The sequence below is a fragment of the Pempheris klunzingeri genome, chromosome 17 (genome assembly GCF_042242105.1).
Source record: "Pempheris klunzingeri isolate RE-2024b chromosome 17, fPemKlu1.hap1, whole genome shotgun sequence".
In the NCBI taxonomy this organism is placed as follows: Eukaryota; Metazoa; Chordata; class Actinopteri; order Acropomatiformes; family Pempheridae; genus Pempheris; species Pempheris klunzingeri.
The window spans coordinates 21081781-21092789 of NC_092028.1; positions in this window are offsets into that span (position 1 = coordinate 21081781).

Here is an 11009-nt window from a genome sequence, read left to right on the forward strand (position 1 = left end):
CAAGAAGTGGCCTCTCAATGGCTCTCACCAGATTACAGGTGGATTACCTGCTGAGCAAAGTGACCAGATGTGACACGCTTCAATCTGGCAGCAGACATGATTCCTCTGAGGGAGCAGAAGGGGAGGAGCAGCAGAGCCCTGCCTCTTTGAGGAGTGTGTGTGTGTGTGTGTGTGTGTGTGAGTGTGTGTGTGTGTGTGTGTGTGTGTGTGTGTGTGTGTGTGTGTGTGTGTGTGTGTGTGTGTGTGTGTGTGTGTGTGTGTGTGTGTGTGTGTGTGTGTGTGAGTGTGTGTGTGTGTGTGTGTGTGTGAGGTGCTGATTACAGCGGTTCTCCGTGGTTTTCCGTGGTTACTAATGAAAAGGTTGTAGTGACGCGCTGCCTGATGGGAGTTGAAGTTGTTGTACTTGTGATGCTGATGGTGACTCACTCAGGATGATTGATTATTCCTCACAGAGAAAATCAACTGTTTCGGGTTGTTTAAAGAATATGAAGTGGCTTTAGAGCCATTGTTTGATTGCACCGGGGCACGGGCCGGTTTGCTGCCGCAGGCCTCATCTCAACATAACTCTTGTGCTTTGGCAGGAGATGAGTCACACGGAGCCCAGCGCGCCAGCTCCTGTCACGACCTTGAACAATCTTTCTCATCATGATTACTTTATTCTCTATTCCTGTTTGGTTCCCGGTGTCAGACTACAGTGCACGTCGTAGCCTGGAGCAGCTGAAATCTGCTGCATTCACACACCAGCTGAAAAGTGTTGATCCTGTCACATCCTTCAGATCCAGGCTCACTTTTTTCTTCCTGTCAGTTTTAGGAGAGTTTACAATAAACCCCAAATTTAAATTCCATCTCTAATTTTTGACTGATGGTTCTTTGTGTTTTCCGCTGCGTTCTCTTCTCACTGAAATAAGCTTTTCTTAAAGTATGACCACAACAAAAGCCTGGGCCCATGACATCTGATCATTTCATTTTACTGTACGACATATTTTGTAGAAATTCTTTGTCTATAAGTACTGGACAGTGTGTTGATGCTTGTTTTGTGTAACAGGAAATTGTAATGTAGAAACCAGCACTGGGTACGAGTTAACAATCCAACGCAAGCTCTCTTATTGCTTCATTTAATAGATAGATCAGATATTATATTAGGCAACAGTGGCAGGAAGAACTCCCCTGTAACGGGAAAAACTGCCCTTTAACAGGAAAAAACTAGGTCGAGTGCCCTGTCTCATCTGCCCCGGTGCCTAACCCTGGCAGCTCTGGTACCCCGCCAGGGCAGCCTGGTGCCCCCCCGGCAGAATTGCTGCGATTGTGATCCACAGCAACAGAAACAAAGCTCCTTCTTCACAGCGGCTGTAGCTGGTCTCTGATTCGTGGTGGAGCACAGACAAGGAGAGTGGCCCTGAGCTCACACTTCATCAGTGTCACATCTGTGCAGGACGGAGAGAGTAAATACGACGGTGAGAGAGGCCACTGTTCTGGGAGGTGTGTAATGTCTCTTGTTGTCGTTTATTTTCACACCCATTTTTGTTCAATACACTTATTTGTTTTTCCATCATTTGAAATAGGTGAACGTGACCTTGACTCCACCGTGCTGAATGGGGAAGGGGGGAAGGGCGCACTGAGCACGGGTGGCCTCACAAGTGGGATAGCAGTTAGATTACCAACGTGGGACATTTGTTTATGAATGTCAGGGAGTTTCTCTCTTGGCTTTGTGAAGGCCTGAGGCCCTAATTTGTCTGGTTAATGCTGCTAATCCTGCCGGTGGAGATGGAGGCGCTGGCTGCTGTAATGCCTTCCAGGCTGCTGTCAGAGGGAGCAGAAAATTATTTTTATTAATGTGTTTTTAAAGGCTCGCAAGGTTCTGCTGTTGAGGGCTATCAGAGTGAATGATGATCCGGCAGAGACAATAGGTTTAGGACACGCATTAGAGCACCTAATGGTCCTCTCCATCCCCCCCCCCCACACACACACACACACACACACACGCTATTATGCCATCATCTAAAGCAAAACACCCATGAACAGACAAAAATTCACAGGCATGAAACAGTTTGCCATCAATTGATCACAAATGATAAAAATCCAGAGTGAAAAAAAAGCCTTTGTTTGTGAGAAAGCAGCCAGTTTCCATTAAAGTCTTCTGTTTCTGTTTAGAGGGAGCCAGGCAGCCATCCAAGACTCAGCAGAACCAAACAAAAAGAAAGAAAGAAAACCAAGCCGTCGGCTGGCAGCACCATCTATTGTGTGTCCGTTTGTCATCTCAGTGTCGTTCCCTCTCTGTAATCCACATAATAAACTCACTTTAGCTGCGAGTACCTGCAGCAGCTCACTTCTCTGGATGCCTGCAGTCATCTGTTTCCTGTGGTCGGCCTCAGCGAGCAGCTCAGCATGCAGTCGGTCCAGCAGACAACATAATAGTTTTTCGGACTTTAGCGTTGTGTTGCTCAGTTTGTGGGTGTGTGTGCGGACTGGAGCGCTGCTGTCCAGGTAGATTAGCTGTATTATGACTTGGACAGCTGCTTGATGGCCGTGCCTACAGAGAGGGTCGCTGCTGAACACTACTGACTGCTGATTATCTCAACCTAACCTACTGTATGTGCAGCACCGCCCTCATGTTTCTGTGTACAAAGCACCGCTGTCATGCCTAAAATAATCAGAAGATGTTTTGGATTTGCTCAGCCCCCCCCCCCCCAGCTGTCTCCTCTCTCCTCCGATCCCCTTATGCTTTCACTTTTCCTCACAGGAAGTGATTTACTGTCAAACACATTCCTACAGCCAACCCCAGCTACACACAGATTCATCCCAGCACACTCGGCGCTTTCCTTGCTCCCATTTTCTCGCCTCCTTTCTTCTTCTGCCACGGTGGAACCTCTTTTCTCTGGCTCATCTCTTCATCAGCGCTTTTATCCATCGTCTGTTTGTGCCTGGGATTGTGTGTTTGTCCCAACGTGGACGCCTCTGACTGGATGTGGAGAAAACCTGGGAAATGATGCATCTCACTAACACTAACATTTTCAATTCTGGTTGCACTTTAGTTCATTCCTCTGCTGATATCCAACAGCAGCGTCAAAGCGATCATCTACTTGATTCTGGCAACACATGTAGAAATACTGTGTCCCACCACAATGTTATAGCACTTTCCCCTCTTCCTCCCCCTCTTCCCTCCTGTCTCTGCATTTCCGACTTGGAAGCATCCTGTTCATGGCTCCATATTGACAAAGACACAGCTGGTCTGGGTCTGCATGTGGGCAGGCTGCTCCAGCTTTATTTGTGCCTCTCTCCTGGTTAGGCAGCGCGCTCTGGAGCAGATGGCTGCAGTGTTCACTTGGACTCTGCCATTGTACCTCTCGTAATTGGTACTTGGAACCAAGTGCCTTATTAATTATGCAAAAGGGGCTGTTTTAATGCACACTGAGCCGGTCTTACTGAAGTGTACTACTAATCAAGTGAGTGCTTTGCTGCATTATGCATTAAAGAATTTGATTTATTTTAATTGTGGGCTTGTAACCGGATGGTTTCATGTCTGGATTCCTGGACAACGGCAGGTGGGGAAACAGGGATGAGTCACGTAGTTTCGCTCCTTTCAGCCGTCCTTGTAGTGCCCTTGAGAAAAGTGTTTTAGGAGGTTTTCCACGAGACGCTGGAAGAACAAAGGGCTAAACTGTGTTAACTCTCATATGAACCAGAAAAGTGGATTCAATGAGAACAGAAATGTGGGATTCACGTGAATGTATAGAAATGTGAAGGTGGTGCAAGGTGGTGTTAAAGCTCTTCATCCCATAACCATTTTGGAAACGTGTTCATTGAGTTTCAGAGCTTGAATTTATCCTGTACGGCCTCATATTAGAGGGATCCTGTGTGTGTGTGTGTGCCTGTAGCCTTTTTGGTGATGAGCTCACCTTGATGTGCACGCAGACGGAGCTGAACGAGGTGGAGTTTCAGTAGATTGTAAACACACCTCAACATCAGGATGCTCACAGTGAAATAAAACAAAGGCACACATTTTGTTGGTGCTTCTTGTTTGTTAGCAAGTTCAAATTGCAAAAGTGGCTTTGTTGATATGAAGTGATACACAGAAACACACTGTGGTTTGGAAAGCTTCTGTGTTTCGAGAGCGAGAAACTCATCTGAAGTGATATCTGATGCTGCTCTGTGGGGATTCTTGGATCCTTAATGTTGAATTCCTGAATTGTTTGGTCTAGACCTGCTCTTTATGGAAACGTCTTGAGATAACGCTGTTATGAATTGGCGCGATAGAAATAAAGATTGATTTGAGGGGTGTAAAAACACTGCACCCCGGCCTGCAGAGGCACTCAGCTGGAGCCTCCAGGTTGGTGCTGCGTGTGTGTGTGTGTGGGGGGGGGTCGTCTCCAGAGCTTCACTCCGTGTTAATCTGTGGTAATTACAAAGATCCATCTGGGCTACGAGGAGCCACACACGAAGTGCTGCTCACTGAGTGCTGCACGGCGTCGCGTCGTACAGTCTGACAGAGAAACTTGTTTCTGTGTGTTCTCCATGTGCAGGCATGAATTATAAACTGCATATTTCTTTTACAGCTCATGATGCTATTGATTGTGATAGTGCTTCAATATTCACATCAGCGCTGCTATGATTTAACTTTCTCTGAGAATGATCTCTGAGGCACTGCAATAATATGACATAAATATAATCTTCAGTGCATTTAAAGTAAAAATCAGTGATCTGATTAGTTGATGCATCGTAGAGCAGAACGTCGACTTCTATTAATGAAGGAAATGTCAGTTTAGCTGTGTGATCCATCAGATCATAGTAACATATAGATGTAATATTACACTACTCACTAAAAGTTAGGGATATTCAGCTTTCAGGTGAAATTTCAGGATGAACCTAAAATGCATTCTCACCTTTCCAGGTGAACTTAATGTGACCTTCTCTAAACCTTTGAATGCACATGTCCAACTGTTCAGTGTTTCAGTACTTTCTGCACCAGATGCTGTTCTCTAACAAGAAGCTTAACAGCAACATTCACAACAGGTTTGATCCATGAATCCACCAATACATTTCCTGCTTCAGTTAGAATTGGTATTTAAACAGTCCTCCTCATCCTGCTGTTCACATTCTGACATCATGAGACCAAGACGACACCTAACAGTTGATCAGCAGCACCTCAACACTGGAGGCTTCAAACAGGAAGTCCTCAGACGGAGGTGTTCACTGAGCTTAGAGGGTCACAGAGTGTCATCAGGAGGTTGGAACAGTGATACAGAGACTGGAAGAGTCACAGAAAGGAGAGGAGTGGACGTCCTTTGGCCACGTCCCAATTTATTGAGACACTGAACATGTTTTGTTGTGGTATACCTACCACTGTTGGTAGATTTTCTTTCAATAAATTGTTTAAGATGAATAAAATCACCATTGCATGCTTCTACTTAAATGCCCTACTTTCATGATATAATATCACTGTAGCATTCACTTTTTACATTTTCCATATATTTCACCTGAAAGTCGAATATCCCTAACTTTTTGTGAGTAGTGTATATATTTAAGCCTGCTCCTGTGTGTGTGTGTGTGTGTGTGTGTGTGTGTGTGTGTGTGTGTGTGCCAGCGCTCACCTCATGTCTTTAATGGAACATGTGACTTAGCAACATTTCTGGCACTGATTTTAAATTGTATAAGTTAATATTCTGAATCATTATTCTTTCTTATTGATTAATCTGATTTTCATCAGGTGTTTATAAGAGGAACAGATGGGACAGAGTGTGTTCGGCCAAGATGGAGGAACGATGTTTGGAGCTGCTGAACGATGGCAAACGACTGAGAAGTGTCAGCGCTGCCTTCCTGAAGTAGCCTGAAGGTGAAGGGGGAGTGGAGTCCTGAGATCTCTGCAGGCTTCAGTGTGAGAGGCCGTGTTATGTTCTGCCGTTTACCATACTTAGTCCTACCAACTGCTGCACTGATCAACAGGTGGCGCTAACACACCGAGATCCGCTGCAATGTGCTAACAAAGAAAGCCGGCAAATAAAGATGGATGTGAAGAATGTTTGATTTAAAATTCTTTAGAAATCTGCTCTGCAAACGTTTCGTGAGGAAGGAAACACACTGGAGGCGTTTGTTAGACCTCAAGGATTCACTCAGTGTGTTCAGGTGAGCAGTGAATGAGAATGGAGCTTTTATTGGTTTGTAAGAAAACACCACGGGGCCCCTTTAATCCATTTATTCCACAGTCAGTCTTAAAACAATCATTACCGGCCATTTTAAGAACCCTCCTAACGTGACTCTAGAGTCAGTAAGGGGGGGGGTCCTCGTTAAGATGAAGCCAGCAGTCTGAATTATCCACACTCTGCTCATCAGAGGGGCATCAGGAGGGATCACCTGGTGGCCAGTGTGAGCAGCAGGACTGACCTCTGCAGCTAAAAACTGTGTCACCGCCTGTGTGGACACCCCCCCATCGGTCTGGGACATGATGATAATGCCTAACAAAGCCCAGACTAATGCTCAGTGGCCGTTGATTGTGTTACTGTGAAACATCCTCCCTTAATTAAAACCAGATTCACTGAGTGGGTTCAACAATTAGACGTTGCCACAGCAACAACATGACTGACATGTTGTCGTCTTATTTCTGGACTCCAGGTAGATTATGATTGTGTGAGTTGAGCTTCGTTAAAGACTTCTACGTTTAAAGACTTCTGTGTGATTCCATCCAAAGGCCAGGACCACTTTAAGACCAACGTCATGATCGTTTCTTAAATCCACCTCCTCATTCCTCGTCGTCCAAATCCAATTTCCATCGATGAAGCAGTTTGTTGGACTGATTGTGGTCATCATGTGGAGTGTTTACTCTGAATCTCTTTCTCACTGAAACATGTTCTGCCTCAGTTAGTTTTATATTTACAGAATCTCATTTCTAGTTCGCAGCCTCCATTCAGCTCGTCTACGTCAGCGCACACAGATTTCCATGAAAATAGAAAGGTGGAGACCCTGCAGCCTGTGCAGCTCGTCATCACTTCTCCTTCCTCTCCGTCTGCTAGTGACTCACCGCGATGTCGGCCGTGATCTCCATCCACAGGACTCATACGGAGATGATTACAGCTGTGGACCAGGTATGATCACGGCCCCATTGTGCACCGTTGTAACTCTGTGACCAAGACAGAAAATGGGACATCGTGTCTCTCTCTCCTCGTCCCCAGTGGGCTGTCGGTCCCACTCACTAACAGCAAGGTTTTGTCATCCTTACTCAGACGAAACACAAAATCTCTAATGATGATTACTGTAATTGCTGCTCAATTTGTCTGCCTCCACCTCCCCTATCACCCCTGGACCCCCCTTCACCAGTCTCAGTCATCTGCCAGCAGACCCTCCCCGGGTTTTCATGCAATTATGCATAGCGGTGTGTGATTGGTTTCCATGGTGACTTTCTAAGATAAACATCGGTGTGTGTGATAAGAGAGCAGCTTATTGATTTAAGAGATCTCGGGGGTGCTTTCATAATGTGTCCACGTTTGACCTCCGACCTGTCTGTGTTCTTTGACAACACGACGGACTGTGGCAGCAAACGGAGGAGACTCCTTCATAAGAGACGTACAGACGTCCCTCGTTAAGATAGTTGAGACAGTAATTGCTGCTGGAACAGATTTATTCACAGAACTAAAGTGCTGCACAATTAAAAACCTGTTTGTTGTGATCTGGATGTTGCTCGGCTACAACAAAGACGGAAGAAACAGTCAGACTGGTTGTGAAGAAATGAATCAAAAGATTATCTGAGTCACTCTGAAGTGAACACGACAGCAAGCACACCTCTGCACAGGACTGTGATGTCTGACTGTGATGGAGGTTTACTTCAGATAAATGTCTTTGTTTTCTCTTTTAAATGAGTTAGTCTGAGCTGGAGGTTTGTCGACAACTTATTTAGTTTAGCTGCTGTTTTCCCAGACATCAGTGATGTACAGCACTATTATCAAGGCCCAAACCACAGCAGCACAGCCAGGTTGGATGAAAGTGATTATTTTTGGAGCACAGAATAGAAACAGGCAGGAAAGCTGTGGCCACATGACTAAAACAATAATCAAGAGGGAACTCTAACGTGGATGCCCCCCCCCCCCGTGTTGTGATCGGAGCTGGAGCCACAGTATCGAGGTCCCGCCCATAAACCCATCTGATCCAATCACAGGTTAGGATCAGCTGTCAATCATGATGTCAGAACCTTTTTTGTAGCACTGAATAGCTAAAAAATTTGAACACACACCAACGTGATAAGAACCTAAACTACAGAAACCATCGTTGGGGAAAATGTATTTGACATAATTGAAGTTAACTTTTTTTTTTGTTTAACGCATGACCCAAGGGGGGGTGGGGCTAACTGCAGCCAGCCACCAGGGGGCGATCCAGATGTTCTGGCTTCACTTCAGGAGATGATCTCACAGTAGGACTTTAAAATTCAGTGGCAATGTGAACCCAAGGCCAGGCCATGCTCCGGGATCGTTGGGTCGACACTGTTCAGCTCACCTGAGAGACAAAACGTTGCTGCATGGACACGGTGCTCCGTTTTGATTCGTCAAATGAAAGAGTGAAGTGTGTCTGCACAGATCGTTGGCCTGAAAACGTCTCCTGGTGGCTTGCATGGTATAAAAAGAAAAAGTGCATGACCTGTGACCACTTCCAGTAAGTGTTGTGCAGTCCTGTAATCCACAGAGTTTAACCGCAGCCCTCAGTGAAGCCACTCTGCAGTCTGCCGGCACGGTGAAATCCCCTTTTCTGTTCTGACCAACCCATCTCTTCACGCTGTGTCTCTCCCCTCTCTCAGGCCGTCATAGTGCCCTTTCATCACTCTGTGTTTGGGATCAGAGTGGCGCTCACCACCACCCTGTGGCGGCCTGGTGTGGTTTCAGCCCCCAGACATTCTCTCAGGGAGTCAGCGCCGTGTCATGTGATTTCCACGCCTGTCTGGAGGCAGCGTGGGTGTTGGCAGACGAGAGGAAGAAAAGGGTGCAACCAGGTTAACTCATGCAACCCGTGGGCTGGCTGTGGCTTCAGCTTTGTGAAGAAATGTAGTTAAACTCACTGACTCGACTGTCTTTTTTTCACACTTGTCTGCCAAACACCACCAGCTCATGCCTGACCCCCACCCCCACCTCCGCTCCCTCTATACCTTTTACTCTGATGGTGGGGAAACGCGACCTTTACTGTAATTATCCTCACTGCATCTCCCTCATTAGACTCCTGCGGTGGAGCCCATAAACAGCTGCAGTATGTTGCCCCCAGTGAGCCACACAGTTTTCACCCTGGACTCCTCACCCACGCATCCACCTAAATACACATCACACAGCTATTAGCCAAACCTTCAACCATCCAGTTATGAGCACAGCTTTGCAAAAAAACGGCTTTAACATCAGATTCAGAGCTGGAAATGAGCCGTCAGTTCATTATCATGCCCAACAATCCTGGCAGTCTGACAGTAAACAGTAAACATCACCCCCCTTCTGAGCCTCATGGGAATGAAATCTGCAGTGTGCTGGGTATGACATAGACATAGTCTGGGTATGTGTGTTTGTGCATGCACGTTTGATTGTCTCCAAGCACCAGTGCCAGGAGACAATGGAGATGCACCACTAAACACTCGTGTTTGTGTCCGTGTGCTGACGTTGATGTATGGTTTGTTTACTCTGATCCTGGATTCTGGTCACCTGCAGCCTCAGTCGGGGAGTCTTATTGAACCTCGGCTTTGTTCAAAGCCCCCTCAGGTTCACTACATCCCTCATTTTCATAATCACTAGACATTTTGATTGTGGAGAGTCGGTGTGTTTGACCATAAGTGCAACAGACTGAATCCATTAATAAAAAGTCAATGAGAATGGTCAATAAGGCAATTTAGCCAAATACATGAATCAACAATAGCGTATTAAAGCTCTTGCCAGTAAGTGGGTCCAGGGGGATGGCGTTTTGCTGCACACTGTGAGAAATCTAATGCAATTATGATCAGAATAATGCTTGGTATTGACCGGTGTGAGAGGCCATGAGGTGTAGGGGTGGGGCTGCTCTGGGGATGACCCCTTCCCACTTCATGATTGATTGGGTGTGTCGGAGCAATTCCAGCCCAAATGACTCAGGGCGGGCCTGTGTGTCAAGCTGTGTCCAGGCTGGGCTCACGTTATTAACTTACTCAGGAAGAGGGCACCGTAAATAGCCTGCAGTGGAGCCTCGCTGGGGGACGCTGCAGAAATAAAGAGGGGAAAAGCAGCCCCACTAAACTCAATTTGTAATCTAATCCAGGGTGCTGCCATCGATCGTGATCCGCTCCTGCAGCAGCAGCCAACCTGCAGCTGGGCAATGGATTAAAGCACGCAGCAACTTATCATCCTCACTCCACTGCCGTCCTCCGTTTCCCAGATCGGTTTGAAATGGTCTCAATGAGCTCAGGGTACAATATCTCTTTCTGCGGCTGTCTCAAACAGTACATTCATCCTGCAGGTCTCCACACAGGGGCGGCAGGGTTACTTACAAGATTACCTGTAGCCTGGATTACTTCAGTACCAAATATGCAAATTAAGATACCTTCCGCCACCTCCTGAGGGGAGAGTTTGGCGTTGGGAGGACGGCCAGGGCGAGTCTGCTGCACCACTTTCAGGTGAAGTTCCTTAACACCGAACCTCGAGCTCAACGCCCTGAAGAGAAACCCTCAGCATCCACAAAAGGAGAGTGCCCCCACCAGCCAGCGACCCACATCACACGGCCCTGATCAACCAGTAATGATTCTCCACAGGAATCAGATCTCAGATCACGGTTTATGGTAGCTTGTCGTTCTTTATTTCTTTCTTTAACATTGTGATCGAGAACATAATCGTATCTGTAATCTAACCGTAACACAGAACAGTCACCTGTTCTTTTATCCTAATTACTAAGCGTCGCAAGTTTCAGAGACTGAAGAATGAAGGCTGCAGTGTTTTCTGCAGAGGTCATCCTCATCACACCATCACATGTGGCATACTGTCACAGTGAGACAGATTTAGAGAGCCACAGCAGGATTTTAGAGGATGGAT